The sequence below is a fragment of the Dreissena polymorpha genome, chromosome 5, assembly GCF_020536995.1.
Source record: "Dreissena polymorpha isolate Duluth1 chromosome 5, UMN_Dpol_1.0, whole genome shotgun sequence".
NCBI lineage: Eukaryota > Metazoa > Mollusca > Bivalvia > Myida > Dreissenidae > Dreissena > Dreissena polymorpha.
The window spans coordinates 104,325,377-104,341,997 of record NC_068359.1 but is presented as its reverse complement, the minus strand read 5'-3'; the positions used below and the strand labels follow the sequence as shown (position 1 = coordinate 104,341,997).

Below are 16,621 nucleotides of genomic sequence, written 5' to 3'. Positions count from 1 at the left end.
CGTTCTTCTTATTTAAACAAAAAAGTGTCTTCATTTTTTTTACACACACAATGATTATTTAGTACAAAACAAAAATTAAATACGTCGCCGATAGAACTTACTGATTTAAGTAATTACAAAGCCTTTATTGAATAGCTTCAACCTACGAAGTTGATATAAAGGCGCAATTATACAAAGTTCTTAGCAACACGCAGCATCAATTCAAATATCTATAACCAATAGTTAAGTCATATGAACAGATACGGCAACAAAACCCAACATGTTTACTTTATGACGCACAGGCACTATACGTTAAAACCTACTTCTAGCTCTGTGAATTGAAGCGTTCAGTGTTTAGGCAGGGTGTGCAAATATTTCAATTATTTACTTGGTCACGAATAAACTGCTTGAGAATATTACCAGTCCGCAAGCCAAATATTGGTCGTTAATTGTGGTTAATTTCGACTTATATTTCAAAACAGTGATGTTATAATTAATACTAAACATATAAATATAATGCAGACCTTAATTCAATTTTAATTTCAATTTAATCTTAGAACTGTCGAAACACGCGTTGTTTTCCGCACATGTAGAGCCGATAATGAGTGTCCGGAACTAGGACTTGTCGGTTTATTGTGGAGTTTTCTCCATGACCTTATATGTATGAGTTTGACATTTAAGTCATAATGACCCAGTAAATACTAATACACTAAATTGTTATTGTAATTAAATAAGATGCCACACATGTTTTAAATTGCTTACCTGGTAATTGAATTTTATACCGTTCTGATTTCAGTTAACTACAATGCATTCTTCTAGATAATGATCAGTAATTTAGGCTCGATTGGTCATTGTCGGCTCGGGTACTACTTACATGTACCCCAGATACACTTAAGAATACTTACGTGTACCCCGGGTACGGTAAAAATACTAAAACGTTCACGGGAATTGTAATGCTAAATCTGTTGTTGTCGGCTATTTCTTTAAATTAATTATATTTATATTTATGTTAATTTTCTGTTAAATGGCCTCCCTATTATCGAAACTCATACTCAAAAAGCATGTTGAAGCTTTTTTTAAATATAAGTTTGTTTCGTAATTACGGTAATCGGTAGTGCCTTTTACGACATCTGATTTTCGGCGGGAATAAAACTCGGGTACAGGGTAATATCGGCCGGGTATGTTTTAGTATATATACCGTACCAGGGGTAATTGTAAGTATACTTAAAGAATACCCGGGGTACATGTAAGTAGTACCCAAGCCGACAATGACCAATTGAGAGTTATTTTGAAATGTTCAATACATCGCGATTCTGCATTCACGCTCTTTAATTTTTATTTTTAATCCGATATTCATCTCTTATAAGTAAATTCAGGTTGGTCCGGATTATACATACCGACGATTAACATCAAATACCCCAATGATTTTAATTCATTAAGCAGTCATTTGAACTCTGCGTTCACGCATGTGATTAGGGAAAACCAGACTCGCCCAATTCAAATAGTAATAATAGTTTTTCTTCACACGCGCAACTATTTACGTCATTAGGTACAGAGAAACGGTGTAGTTTTAAGTTGTTCGCTTGAAAAGGCGAACAATTTCACTACGATTCATTGAACAAAGTAGGGCTGTTGAATCATTTATGTATGAGATTTTAGTTCTTCAGCTACATCCATTTAAAAATTGGCATACACTTTGAATAATATGTTAAATGGGATATTGCTGAACGGATCCTAAATAGCATAACAGTCAATTATCAAATAAGGGTTTATACTCGTCGATAAAGAGTACATGTAAGCATCTTTAAAATAGTGCACCACGCTACCTATTGTCACTCGGCATCTTCGCGCAGCACATATAATGATTCTATCAATCAGCCAACTCTCTGTACGGATCTTAAAGGTTTATAAGGAACAGGAACAGGCTATTAAGAGATTCATTAGCGCGTTCCTCACATTTGACAAAAACATGCTACATGCAATGAGTAGCGTCATATTTAAAGTTATAGACACCATTCATCGCGATGTCTTCTACCAAAAACAAAGACACACTTTAGTTGCACAAATAGAAGAAAATTAATTATATCTTAAAATAAAAATCAATATAATCAGTCACATACTTGCAAAATATAGTTCAAATCATACAATATCATGTAAATATTGTAAATTTGCGCAAACTTTAATACACAATCGAAATCTTTTGTAGTTAACTCTGCAATAATTATGGGCATTGAAAGCCCGTAGTTTATCATTTGCCTATCCTCGTTGAATTTTTAATAATACCGTTGTCAATTGTTGTTTGTCGTTTGCTAGAAATACACATTGTTGAAGGTAATACTGTATCAATTAAAGTTTACACGATTTATCCATGGGCTATATAGATATTTGCGTGATATGACGGTATACATGTACATACATTAAATGAACCGATTAACTCATTCAGCTCATTTTACAGTTGTTGTTTTTTTCGCCCCTAGATATGATGCGATGATCATCATTTATGTGTTTTCCATATTCAAGTGTATTTAATTCTTTATGGGGCCGTTTTAAGATCGTTTTGGAGAAAAACACGAAATTTGTGAAATATGATATGTGTACAAAATACCCCATTAAATGCTATTTCATGGCCAACGGATGGAGATTTACTACATTTAGGTCATTCGTGTAACGTTTCAGATCATTGTTAGTTTAGTTGAAAACAAAACACACGCATTTTTTCTTGTAATAGAATGTTGATTATGAAGTAAAAAAAATCGTTGGAACTAAACAAATAACAATCACGAGATAAATAAATCTAATGCATGAAAACACAAATTGAAAATGTGCGTTTTGTGATTCATACAACTTTGAAGATTTATACGTGATATATACAGTACAAACTTGAAATTGTGAAAGTTCTTGTTGTTCGTTGCACTTTTCACTTTAAACAATGAGAATGAAAGAAGAAAACGATGAAAGTTAGCACACTTTAGTCGGAACAGACATTTATTGATTTAACGCTGCACCGAAATCGTTTTATGTTTATGAGTGTTGTTATTATTGTAAAAAACGCAGCTATTGAATTCTGTGCTGTTGTCCCTAAATTTGATGAGACTCCATAATTGGTGTTCAACTGCTAAGCGCGTTACCTTTATAACGCACTTAACTGTCAACCAGACGTTGGTGTTGAACACCGTGCATCGTAGTCTATATGTCTAATCATGTAATAAAGTGGTACATAATTCTTTGCATAATCTTCCTTTTTGTGCTTATCCTAATCATCCTCACAATCACCATCATTAGCCGCAGAACATCACCATTATCATCAACATGAGCAACAACAACAAAAAACACCATCCCCGCCATCGTGTTCTTTTGTCATCATCATCATCATCATCATCATCATCATCAACAACAACAACAACAACAGCATACTTCCATCACCACCATTTTTCTCCATCGTCCTCGTCATCTAGATTTCATCGCAATCAAACTCTAAACCGCCATCATAGTATTTTCCTATTATCACCATTATAAGCATATCATACACGATATGAACATTATCCTCATGAGAGTATTAATCGAGCGTCTCAAAGCATTAATTCAGTAACAATACAGGAGTACTCCTGATGTGTCCATATCAAAGCGAATATTGACGTGTTCACGAGAAAAATGTTTCTTATTATGTTGATGTCAATTATGACGGTGATGATATGAAGATACGGAATTTGTTGATGATTGTAATACTAATTGTGGCGATTTTAATGATAATGGTGATGCTTAAGACAACGATGACGATGATGATGATGATGATGATGATGATGATGATGATGATAACTGATGGTGATGATGGTGATGATGATGATGATGATGACGATGACGATGACGATGACGACGACGACGATGACGATGACGATGACGATGATGATGATGATGATGATGATGATGATGATGATGATGATAGATGTACTACTTCAATGCACTGTAGTCGCTCTTTGGTTTTGAAGACCGAAGTTGGATGTACACCAAAGTGCGGTTCTACAATGCCATATGTTTACACAATCACAAACAACTCATTCGCCTTCGCTTTAATTGATTAAGAGAAATTGACAATAGCAAAACAATTCAGATCTAGTTTTGTAAAATGCGTCGCGAAACATTTAACCAAAACTAAATATCTCTTTGGTGGCATAGATGAGACATCCAAAATATGTTTTCATGAGCGCGCGAGAAGTTCTTACACGCTCACGTGCAGGTTTTCACGTGTTCAAATTGAGAATAATATATTGTTGATAATCGTTACTTATCACCGTTTATGACCGTTGTGAAACATACAGGATATGTCAACGGATTAAAGCAAAATGGAAGTATTCTGTATTAAGCTACTGTCCGAAAATTGGAAGTACATAATAATTATACCGGAAATCTGGGTATCCAAACACTTATACTCACAAAAGTATTTATTTTCGGAAAATGAAGGGTGTCGAAATGTTGCTTATGTGTACTAGCTACAATTGTATGCAAACTTAAACCGGAAATTTTAGTATTTTAATATATTGACAATATATTGTAAGCGACCTATCAAAATGACTTCGTGAAAATTTATGAAGGTTTAATTTTTTATCAGAAACAAAGATACGACGTTTTTGCAAAATAAGCACATATCTATGGCGTGTCAAACGTTGCAAAATTCCATGTTTCCATATTTATGTGGTATATTTGAATATATATGTTCTATATTTCCATTTGTGTGTGGTATAATTGCATATATCAATTGAATATTTTCTTGCTTCATTTTCACCTATTTTAAATGGCTGACAAATAATATTGCGATCGTCTGGGTACTTGATGATTTCTTGAAACGCATTACCGTTTATGCCGACATTGCGATACACGCGTATGGATTGTCACGCTTGTCTTATTTTTTTTCAATGATTTACCATATATATGTATTGTACTTTGAAAATCTTAATTTTAATCGAACGTATAGTAGTATTGTATGCTTCCCTATAGGACATAGTGTATGCAGAGTGATCGCGGCGCCCTGTTGACAGTTCAATCCACCTGAATACGCGACAGTATCGATCAGCTTTCATCAAACAGAAAGGTACGCATGTGTGCGCAGTCGACGGCTACAATATCGAAGTGCCTTCGAGAGAGGGAGAGGGGGGTCTTTACCAGTGTCAATAAATGATTCAAAGATCTCTCACTATACATGCACGCTGTTTATTCATAGATCTTTGAATGATTGCAATTGATTTTGCCGCTTAAACTAGGTCGGTGACACGAACATCCTCTGGGAAGAACGATTGATTCTGCGTACAGTAACAATGAAAGGTTGAACATATCGGATCATTGAAGAAAAGCTAAAAAATACTCTGTACATAGCGATAACAACATCAATCCGCAGACGTGTGTAAGGGTTTGTTAGGGACCACTAAACTTAACTTAACAAAAACACAACAGAACCCGTTCTTCAAAATGCGACCCTAAAACTAAACACGTACGTCTAAAAGAGCAGCGTTGCGGCGAATGTAGAGCTTGACTCAAATGTAGTGTAGGTCATCAAAACATGAACGATTTCATGAATTGTAAACTCACATGAAACATATGACCATAAACAGCAATATTCTTCCAGCGCTTAATAAAACTATCAATTTTGTCATGGTTACTAACACAATATACATTGTAAATGCAATTAAATCTCTATAACAATGTTCTGTGCAAGACAAATATCGCAGCATCAACATTCATGTGTGAAATGTTAAAAAGCAAAACAACGTGTCATTAACAATAAGAAATATTTTGTTCAACTCAGACCCAAGTGTCAAACGGCACTTCTTTATTATGTTACCAACAATGCTAACTGTCAAAGAACAGAACAGAACAGAACAGATATTTATTACGACTTGTACATAGTACATCGTCAGTGTTAACCATACTATAATAGATATATCAATAGGCCATGTGAAAAGTAAGTGATAATACAGAATTTAGTATTGTATATATGTAATATATATAAAACATAATACATGACAGTAGTGGGAATACCTCAAAAACGGTGATCACATTTTACATCAAAAAATATGCGAAAGGGTGGCAATCAGCTATTATGCTGTTAACATATATGAAAATGGACTAAATACAAATTAGTCATTTTAAGTATTTAATTTGCGCTGTTATGCTATTTAATAGAAGGAAATAGCCAACATATATTGCACTGGCTATATAAGGCAGCAACATGTATAATGAAACAATAGAGTTTCTAAAAAATAAATAACATAAAGCTATACATAGGTATTGAGCAGTATGCTTATTATATTAGAAGTATTTGTGCAAATTTGATATAAAATATTATATACATACCATTAAACAAACAATTGCACACACAAACATACAATAGAACCGGCGGATATTGGCACTCAGTTGGTTGTATTTGTATTCTGAACAATATTCAATATGGACTTTCTGATCAACAGTGCTTCTTTAACAAAAACAGATAATTTAATAGCTTCTTCTTTTTTACACAGTCTCATAAGGCTTAGGAACTTATACACTTGAAAAAATAAGGTTTTATGTATTTTTTCCTGATATCGTTATAACAAGGGCATATTAAAATAAAATGATATTCGTCCTCTATATCACGTGAGCTACAACAAATGCAATATCTTTCTTCCCTAACAATTCGATTAGTACTAAACCTACCGGTTTGGATTCTTAGTGGGTGACTAGACACTCGTAATCTACAGAAGTAAAATCTGAGACTTTTAGATAAAACATCTAGGTATTTTTCATATTCAAACGTTAATTTAAATTCTTTGTACAACATTAAAACAGGACTTTCAAGCGAGCGTAACCAATCTTGTTTAAAACAATCTATGACTCGGCATTTAAATTCAGCCAAGAAAGCGTTTTTGTTAATATACTGATAATTTTCGAACACGTATGCGATCCCATAATCATTTAGGAGATGTTTTACATTTGTTACCCAATTTCTTTTCCCGTTAATACAATCTTTGAGAGCCTCGTTATAAACAACATTTAATATAATATTATCACTGTCTTTGATATTAAACCAATATTTAATTATTCTAATGTATCTATGGATATAGAGTGGATATCTGCCCAGCTCACCATAGACTGCAGCAGAACACGTATTGCTGTTTACTCTTAATAGTTGTTTACAAAATTTAAGGTGAATTCTTTCTATTTCCTTTGATTTGGTATAACCCCAAACTTCACAAGAATAGTTTAGTATGGGTGTTACAAATGCATCGAATACTTGGCAAAATATTTTGGGCGAAAGGTCAAAGTCGTTGCATTTGCAAACTAGAACATTTAAAGCTTTTAACGCCTTTCCATTGAGATGTTCAATGTTTTTACAAAAGTTTCCAGTGTAATTAAATACAGTACCTAGGTAGTTAAAATCATCAACAACTTCAATTGGTTGGCTATTATAGGTCCATTTTTCGTTTGCTAATAGCGCCCCACGTTTTCGAAAGACCTTTATTTTCGTTTTTGTTATATTTACAGTTAGACCCCACGTACAGCAATATGAATACATAATATCTAAATGTTTCTGAGTTTCATCAGGAGTTTTACCTATAATAGACATATCATCAGCAAACAACAACAAAATCACAATTAAATCATCAATACTTAAGCCTGCATCAATATTGTACTGCAAATAAAGCTCTAAATCTTCAACAAATAATGAAAATAATAGAGGTGACATAACCTCTCCTTGGCGTAAACCAATAGCGTAATTAAAGTATTCAGAATAGGAAGAGCATAATTTAACACAAGATTTAACTTTTTGTACGTGTCTTTAACAATTCTAAGTAGTTTTCCATCGAAAGCGAGTTATATGTTGGGATACAGCTTCAAAATGAAAATTATTGGAACCGGACGAAAACAGATTACAAAAGAATAGTTAAGTGCTCACTCATTTATATTTCCAGAAGGAAGTATAAACATATCGAAAGTATGACCATTTTCCCGGTGATTATAAGGTTGTATTGGATAAAAAATATTAATGAAAAAAATCAACTTTTGCCAATTATTTGGACCGAAAACTTAAATTTAAACAGCTTACAACACGAGAGCTGTGTTTGTGGAACACAATGCTGCCTACTGCGATTTGATGTCGCATGCAGCTATTTAGGATGAAATTGTGAAGTCCAAGGTCCGTTTTATATCAATGGACCGGAACGAAACTTGAACTTGATCTAGAAGTCATTAAGGCACACTCACATACCAACAATCAGGACCAAAAAATCTGGAAAATTGTCATTTCAAGGTCCGTATTTTCGTCGAAAATCTATGTAAGTAGACTCTCGCACCAAAATCAGGTCAATATATGCAAGCGTTTAGGATTAAAAGTCGGAAAAAGTGTTATTATAGAGAAAATTTAATGGCTCGTAACTTCGATAACAATCAATGTACCGGAACGAAACTCGATCTGAAAGTCATGCAGGTAGACTCACAAGCTATCAATCAAATATCTGAAAACGTTAAGGAAGAAAACTCTGGAACCGGATTCCGAACTGACGGACAAACGGACTTACAAACTGACAGAAGCGCAGTAAAACGAATTGATGTGGCTTCACCTAAATGCAATATCAATCGTAACCTGGTTTCAGTGATCCGTAATCACGTAGATGTTTACCATGCATTACCGATACGCATTAACCCGTTTCGGTTAAATGATCAACATATAAACTTAAACTTTGCCGTTCATGCAAACACCAGCTTAAAAACAGAAATGGAATCTGATTGTAATAGGCGTAATTCAGACTGACTTCAGTGTCAAAAATTTCAATCTTTTATAAAGAATGTTAAACAATAACCTCAACGAAACTGGATTCTTTCGTTTCTCTAAATAAAACGCCGACAAAGAAACCTCTACGATTAAATTGCGAAACTGAATAGTCAATACCCCGAATACAACACTGATGTCACCACAAGCAACTAATTATGTATTTGTATTATGGTCGTTTCATTGTCAGTTTAAATAGCCTGTTGTGAGTTTATTACGAAATGTACACCACGACGTATACCATGTTAATTCAAATTTAGTCGTAAGGAAAAGCACTCATCATACAAGGAACGAATCCCAGCGTGCTCATGCCTCGTGACTTAACCCCAACGTGCCCATTTAATATCTATAAAACCCAGCGTGCTCATGTCACATGTTTAAAACCCCAACGTGCTCGTATTTCGTGACTAAACCCCAGCGTACTCATGTCTGAATTCCGAACCTTAGCTAGCTCATGCCTCATGACTACACCCCAGCGTGATCATGCCTCATGTCTTAACCCCAGGGTGCTCATGTCCCATGACTAAACCCCAGCGTACTCATGCCACAGTTCTAAACCCCAGCGAGCATATATCACATGACCTAACCCAAGTGTGCTTATGCCACATGACTAAACCCCAGCGTGCTCATACCTCAAATATAAACACCAGCGTACCCATGTCTCAAGTCTAAACCCCAGTGTGCTCATGCTAAATGACTAAACCCAGCGTTCTTATGCCTCAAGTCTTAAGCCAAGCATGCTCATGCTTTATGTCTAAATCCCAGCGTGACTATGCCTCGTGGCTTGACCCCAGCGTACCCAGGCCTCGTGTCTAAACACCATCGTGCTTTTACCTCGTGACTAACCCCTAGGGTTCAAAGGCCTCATGTCTTAAACCCAGCGTGATCACGCCCCATGAATAAGCCGTCTTTGCAACAAATCTAAACCTCAGCTTTATCATGTCATTTATACCATTCACTTTTATATGAACATCATTTAAACTCATTTCACTAACATGCCACCATTCTTAAAGGAGCCTTTTCACGTTGTGGTAAATTGACAACATTAAAAAACTGTTTCAGATTCGCAAATGTTCGTTCTTGTTATGATATTTGTGAGGAAACAGTAATACTTAACATTTACCATGCTCTAAAGTATTTATTACATGCATCTTTTGACGATTTAAAAACTTGAAAAATATAAAGCGTTGCAACGCGAAACGATTTAATAATTTGAGAGTTTTGTTGTTGTCGTTAAATTTTGTGACACTACAAAGATTGCCTTTATAAAGTGTAAAAGACAACTATCATAGTATGAGCACGGATGACCGAGTGGTGTAAGCGATAGGCTTTAACTCCAGGGGTCAGTGTTTCGAGCCCTGTTAGGAATCACTTCTTTTCTTAAATTTTATTCTTGTTTTTTTACTTGAGCTTTTTAGATCGAATGTTATTATCATTATTATTATTATTATTATTATTATTATTATTATTATTATTATTATTATTAGTAGTAGTAGTAGTACAATCAAATTTATATAAAATGGCTTGCAGTTTTATACAAATGGAACGAAACATTAATTGAATTTACTAAAATAGCAGATAAATTGTATAAGCATATTTGTATTGATGTGTGTCACGGTTGAAAACTGCTGTTTTGAAAGAGTTAAGAGTGTGGTACACTTTTATAACAATTACGCAAGTTCAACTATTGACCGGGGGATCGCTTGTATAAATAGTTAATTTTTAATCCGCCTGGGCATGAATGGCAACAATACCAGTTGACATAAACAAACATCTAAAATCGACATGAAATGTTTACTGAAAATCTCTTCAACCATAACGTCTCCAATGTCATTAACGCGCTCTTGTTCGTGTGCGCATGCGTTATTATTATATTATGCAATTATTCTAATTATTATAATATTTAAATATATACCGCAAGTATCAAAGTTGCTGTGTAGTTACTGTTCGGTGCTGTAATTAAAGCTCAACAATACGATATGTTATGACTGGTATTTATATACTACGAATTATTTTATTTATTTATGATTAATTAATATTTAACTTTTTTAGAGATAGCCGCTATGATTACATTAATATGATGTTACTGAATAGTTGCATGCATATTCATGCTCTGTTTGTTCATTCAATAAACCAACAACACCTATTCATTATTATACTAAATCGAACTTAATTTCTATGTTAGTTTTATCATAACAAACTTCGTCACTAATTCGGATACAACTACTCAAACGGAAAGCAAAATAAACGAACCATATCTAAACAATTAAAATTCACATCCAATTCATATACCTTGCAATATGTGTCAACGCTTATACACTTATTCACTAACTCAAATATAACTATCCCATTCGGAAAAAATAAACGAACCATATTTATCCAATTATAATCCACCTCAAATATATTTAACTTACACTATGGGTCAACGTTTATACACTTACCATAAACCTATTCAAATTTAACTTCTCATACGCGAAAAAAAACGCAAATAAACGAACCATATCTATCCAATTAAAATTCACATCCAATATATTTACCTTGCAATATGTGTCAACGTTTATACACTTATCGTAAAGAAGTGAAAATCCAGCTGCTTCATATTATCATACAACTTTATTCACTTATTCAAATACAACTACTCATATTTTAAAAGTAAAATAAACGAACCAGATTTATCCAATAAAAATACCCATCCAATATTTATACACTGCAATACGTGATGGGTCAACGTTGTTCAACGTTTATACAATTATGAAAACCCGATTAACTTGTTAAAATACAACTACTCATACGGAAATAAAGAAAAATAAACGAACCAGATTTATCCAATTAATATTAACATCCAATATATATATACTCCTGAATACGTGATTTGGCAACGTTTATAAAATTATAATGAAATACAACTACTCATACGGAAATGAAGTTAAAACAAAAAGAACCAGATTTATCCAAGTAATATTCACATCCAATATATATACACTGAAAATTGTGATTTAACAACGATTTTACAAGCCAACCCATCAAGTTCGACCCGCTGTAACACACGGGTGATAACTATTGGGCCATGAAGTTCATTGGTCGATAGTCTCGTTCCAGCTCGCTTCGCACGGACTTGTAAGGCAAAAGGCAAACGGATTAGCAAAAATAATGCATAGAAAATACATAATGGCTTTCAAACAGATGAAAAGACTTTGAGTTATAATGATCTAATCCCCCGACATATTAAACGTGCGTTTAAAATAAAGTACTCGTATCTATTGACACGAAATAAATTAATCGAATTAGGTTATAAAGCCCAACAGGGCCATATATTTTACAGTTTTGGGCGGGACACGAACTTTGCATTAACTTCCACTCTATAAACCATTGAACTTCAAGCTTGGCGTTGACCATAAACCTAAATAACCTGAAAGTGTTTACTGATAAGAATGAAAGTGTTTACTGATAAGAAGGGGATACGCCCTAATGCACACTAAGATCTCATGCAAATCCGATCAACTAGTGAGGCAGGCCAACATCAGGTGATATAAAAAGTAATTGTCATTTCTGCATAGCTCGTTTGAAATCCCATAAATACATGAAAGACGAGTCTCACAGTTCAATGAAAGATATCTGAACAGGAAATACAATTTCTCCATTTAATAAAAGTGTACACTATTCCACGTTTAAACAAGAGCACCGCCTTGCGGGTGCAGACCACTCATCTATTTTCTTTTTAAAGGTGAAGGGACTCTCATTTTCAATCACAAAGGAGGGAGGGGCGGAGTGAAGAGGGGTGTATAGTGTTGGGATGTGGAATTTATTACATTATCTTCCAAAAATGCGAAAAAAAAATCGGGGGGTGGGGTGGGGGATTTTTGGATGCGATGGTCGGACGGTATTTCAAACATAAAATAATAAAAATAAATATTTGTGCTTTTTAACCGTTTCAAAAAAAAATAAAAAATTGTGGGGGGGGGAGGTGGGGTGGGGGGAGGGAAGTGTGAGGGTGTGGTGGTAATTTGAGAGATGATCTTAAAAAAAAAATTAGGGGGGGGGGGATTCGGGTGGGGGGAGGGGGGGGTGGGGGGATTCTTGGGTGCGATGGTTGGACGGTATTTAAAACATAAAATAATAAAAATAAATATTTGTGTTTTTTAACCGTTTCAAAAAAAATGTGGGAGTGGGGTGGGGGGGGGGGTATAGTGTGAGGGTGTGGTGGTCATTTGTGAGATGATCTTAAAAAAAAATAGGGGGGGAGGGGGGGAGGGGGAAGGGGGGGAGGGCACAGGGGATGGTTTGGGTGGAGTCTATTGTGGTATGTCAGGTAAGAGTAGTTTTGTCAAAGTATCAATCAAATCTAATCATAAATAAAGAAGTTATGGCAATTTTAGCAAAATTTAATAATTTGACCTTGAGAGTCAAGGTCATTCAAAGGTCAAGGTAAATTCAACTTGCCAGGTACAGTTACCTCATGATAGCATGAAAGTATTTGAAGTTTGAAAGCAATAGCCTTGATACTTAAGAAGTAAAGTGGATCGAAACACAAAATTTAACCATATATTCAAAGTTACTAAGTCAAAAAAGGGCCATTTAATCCCGTAAAAATGACAACCAGAGTTATGCAACTTGTCCTTTTACTGTACCCTTATGATAGTTTGCGAGTGTTCCAAGTATGAAAGCAATATCTATGATACTTTAGGGGTAAAGTGGACCAAAACACAAAACTTAACCAAATTTTCGATTTTCTAAGTATAAAAAGGGCACATAATTCTGTCAAAATGCACGCCAGAGTTATCTAACTTTGCCTGCCCAGTCCCTTCATGATAGTAAGTAAGTGTACCAAGTTTGAATGCATGCCATAGCATTGATACTTTCTGAGAAAAGTGGACCTAAACGCAAAACTTAACCAAAATTTTCAATTTTCTAAGTATAAAAAGGGCACATAATTCTGTCAAAATGCACGCCAGAGTTATCTTACTTTGCCTGCCCAGTCCCCTCATGATAGTTAGTAAGTGTACCAAGTTTGAATGCAATAGCATTGATACTTTCTGAGAAAAGTGGACCTAAACGCAAAACTTAACCGGACGCCGACGCCAACGCCGACGCCGACGCCAAGGTGATGACAATAGCTCATTTTTTTTTTTCAAAAAATAGATGAGCTAAAAAGACATTAATCGATGACAAATCAAATAAAGGTACATGTACTAGCTTTTTGAATGCCGAGATACCTAAAACGAAGACCGCCATGTTTATTTATAGTATCCAATCGCTCAATTGACAGCAAAAACTGATTTATGTGACCGATAACACTTTTCTTTATAAAGCATGTCACTAATGTGACAAATAACACTCTTCGTACTAAACGCAGGTAACTAATGTGACTAATAAGAACACTCTTCGTACTAACACATGTGACTTATGTGACTAATAACACTCTTCGTACTAACACATGTGACTTATGTGAGCAATAGCACTCTTCGAACTAACGCATATATGTGACTAAAACACTCATCGTCATATATACTTTTATTCCTCCATATACAAGACACGAAGATCAAAACACAATATAACTATATATAAACAATGGTTAGATAGATACAAACATAAACGATATATATGGATGTTAATATCAACATCAGCAAAAAAAGAGAACTTTATAAACAATATTATTTAGTAAAAATGTGTTATGTTACGTAGAAGAGTCTCCAAGTTGTCCCATCTAGGAGGCAAAAGCGAAATTTTAGACAGGGAGCTAGGAGTATCGTGATATCACGATCATTATATAACGTTAGATATATCCCCAGGATATCTGTAGCCTAGCACCGAAACACGAAATTGCTAGACAAACAAACTATTTAAATGTACTGTATATACTATATATAAGTTAATGAAATCGCAATGTAATCATTTAGTGTGTCCCCTACTGTAAAAACATTTTGCAGACTAGTGATGAAAGTTTTGTATGATTGAGGTTGTCATAATTTATATTAAGAAACATCCGGAGTATATAATTGCACTGCTCAGAAAGACTAGAGCGACACATCTGGTTGAAAGCACCAAGTCCGTTTGTGTCTATTATGGTATTCCATAACTGTTCACGAATGTTAGAATTCATATTACAGAGCAGAATACGATGGGGCACTATATTCAAATTCACTCCATTACATGTGCACATGTATTTATATACGAGGGCATAGTAAGTCGCCCAATTACTCGCATTGTCTTACTACATAGAGAGGAGAGTTCAGAATTATTTCTGGCGATAGTCCATAAACCACACACTCCGTCAGACCGTAATATTGTTGAGCCAAGAAAGGGGTACTTTTCTGAACACTCGTGAAACAGATTTACATTCCTTTTTTGTGTAACGTGTCGGCGGAGCATGGTTTTCCACACACTTTTCACCGGGAACAGGCCTTCTGCAATGTTATGGAATACCATAATAGACACAAACGGACTTGGTGCTTTCAACCAGATGTGTCGCTCTAGTCTTTCTGAGCAGTGCAATTATATACTCCGGATGTTTCTTAATCCAGGATGTGGTGTAGTTCGTACTTGCATAATATCGCACGTATGTCAGGAATAAAACCATGGTGCTGTTTGTCAAAGTTTTCATAATACAAGAGTCTGCTGTTAAACAAATGTTTGGCCATGTATGTATTTGGCAGGTTACAGAGTTGTTCTAGAAAAACCAGCTTTCTGTAATCAACTATTGTCTCCATAGGCACGGCATGGATAGCACATAAAGTAAAGTTAGTTGCAGTGTTTCGTGGCAGACCCTGTATGTGTTTAAGGCAAAACCTATGAGAACGTTCTAGCTTAATTATGTCGTCTGCACTTATTGAAGTCCACAGTTCACAGCCATAAAATGCTTTAGGTATCACAACAGAGTTATAAACTTTTATAGATGTTGTTGGATTGAGTGCAAGGGGAGATATTCCACTATTAACGATACTCGGATATGTCCCTCGAAGCTTGTTGCACGCGTCATCAACCATTCCTGTAGAACGTAGAAACGGGTCGCACTTCAAACCGAGGTGAACGTAGGAAGATGCCTCTTTGATTGTGTGAGTACCGAGTTTGAAAATTCGGTTTGTCTCTCCCTTCAGGCATTCATTAAAAACAACGACTGCACATTTGCTCGAGTTATATTGGTACTGCCATTGTTTTGAATAGTTGCTACAGATTTCAAGCATTGCATTTAATCCATGAACAGAGTATGACAGCAACAGCATGTCGTCGGCGACTGTAGGTGAGCTGACCCGAATATTGTACACACAGATACCAGCCCCAGATTTCTCTAAGGTACTGATAAGCCCGTTGATGTAGAGTACGTAGAGCAACGGGGAGCTGCGTCCACCTTGCCTCGTGCCTTGAAGGACGTCGAACCACTCTGAGTGATTCCCCTGATACCGGATACAGCTAGACATGTTCGTGTATATAGCACAGAATGCAAGAAAGCTTGTGCTGTCAATGTCTGTTTCTGTATACAGCTTGTAGAGCATCCCGCGGTGCCAAACGGTGTCGAAGGCCTTTCTGCCATCCATAAAGCATGCATATAGCTTGGAGTTGGACTCCCGTGCAAAATACACAGATTCACGCAGAATAAAGGAAGTCATTAGGCAGGGTAATCCGTCTTGGAAGCCACCTTGTTGTTTATTTATATTCGTCATTATATTTACTTTTGACCTTGTCAATAGGACTGATTCGTACAATTTTAATAAGACGGAAGTGAGAGTTATGGCACGAAAATTATCCGGCAAGTCACGACGTTTGTTCCCCCCTTTGTGCATAGTAATGATGACGCCACGCTTCATGCTGTCTGGGACGTGTCCGGTACGTAGCATCCAGGTATAGATG

General features: G+C 35.4%; 1 protein-coding gene across 5 annotated transcripts in view; it reads right to left on the bottom strand.

Annotated features, from left to right (window-relative positions):
• The window catches only part of LOC127832382 (beta-1,4-mannosyltransferase egh-like), a 67,054-nt gene that overhangs the window by 13,779 nt on the left and 36,654 nt on the right, over nucleotides 1-16,621 (bottom strand). The window contains exon 1 of one of the 5 annotated variants that reach the window (XM_052357831.1): nucleotides 11,719-11,764. The exons of 2 other annotated variants lie outside the window; for them this stretch is intronic. The gene's annotated coding sequence lies outside the window, so the exon portion shown is untranslated. Of the gene's footprint in view, nucleotides 1-11,443; nucleotides 11,553-11,592; nucleotides 11,765-16,621 lie in introns of those variants that run through there. 2 more of the 5 variants (XM_052357832.1, XM_052357833.1) reach the window with 2 other exon arrangements.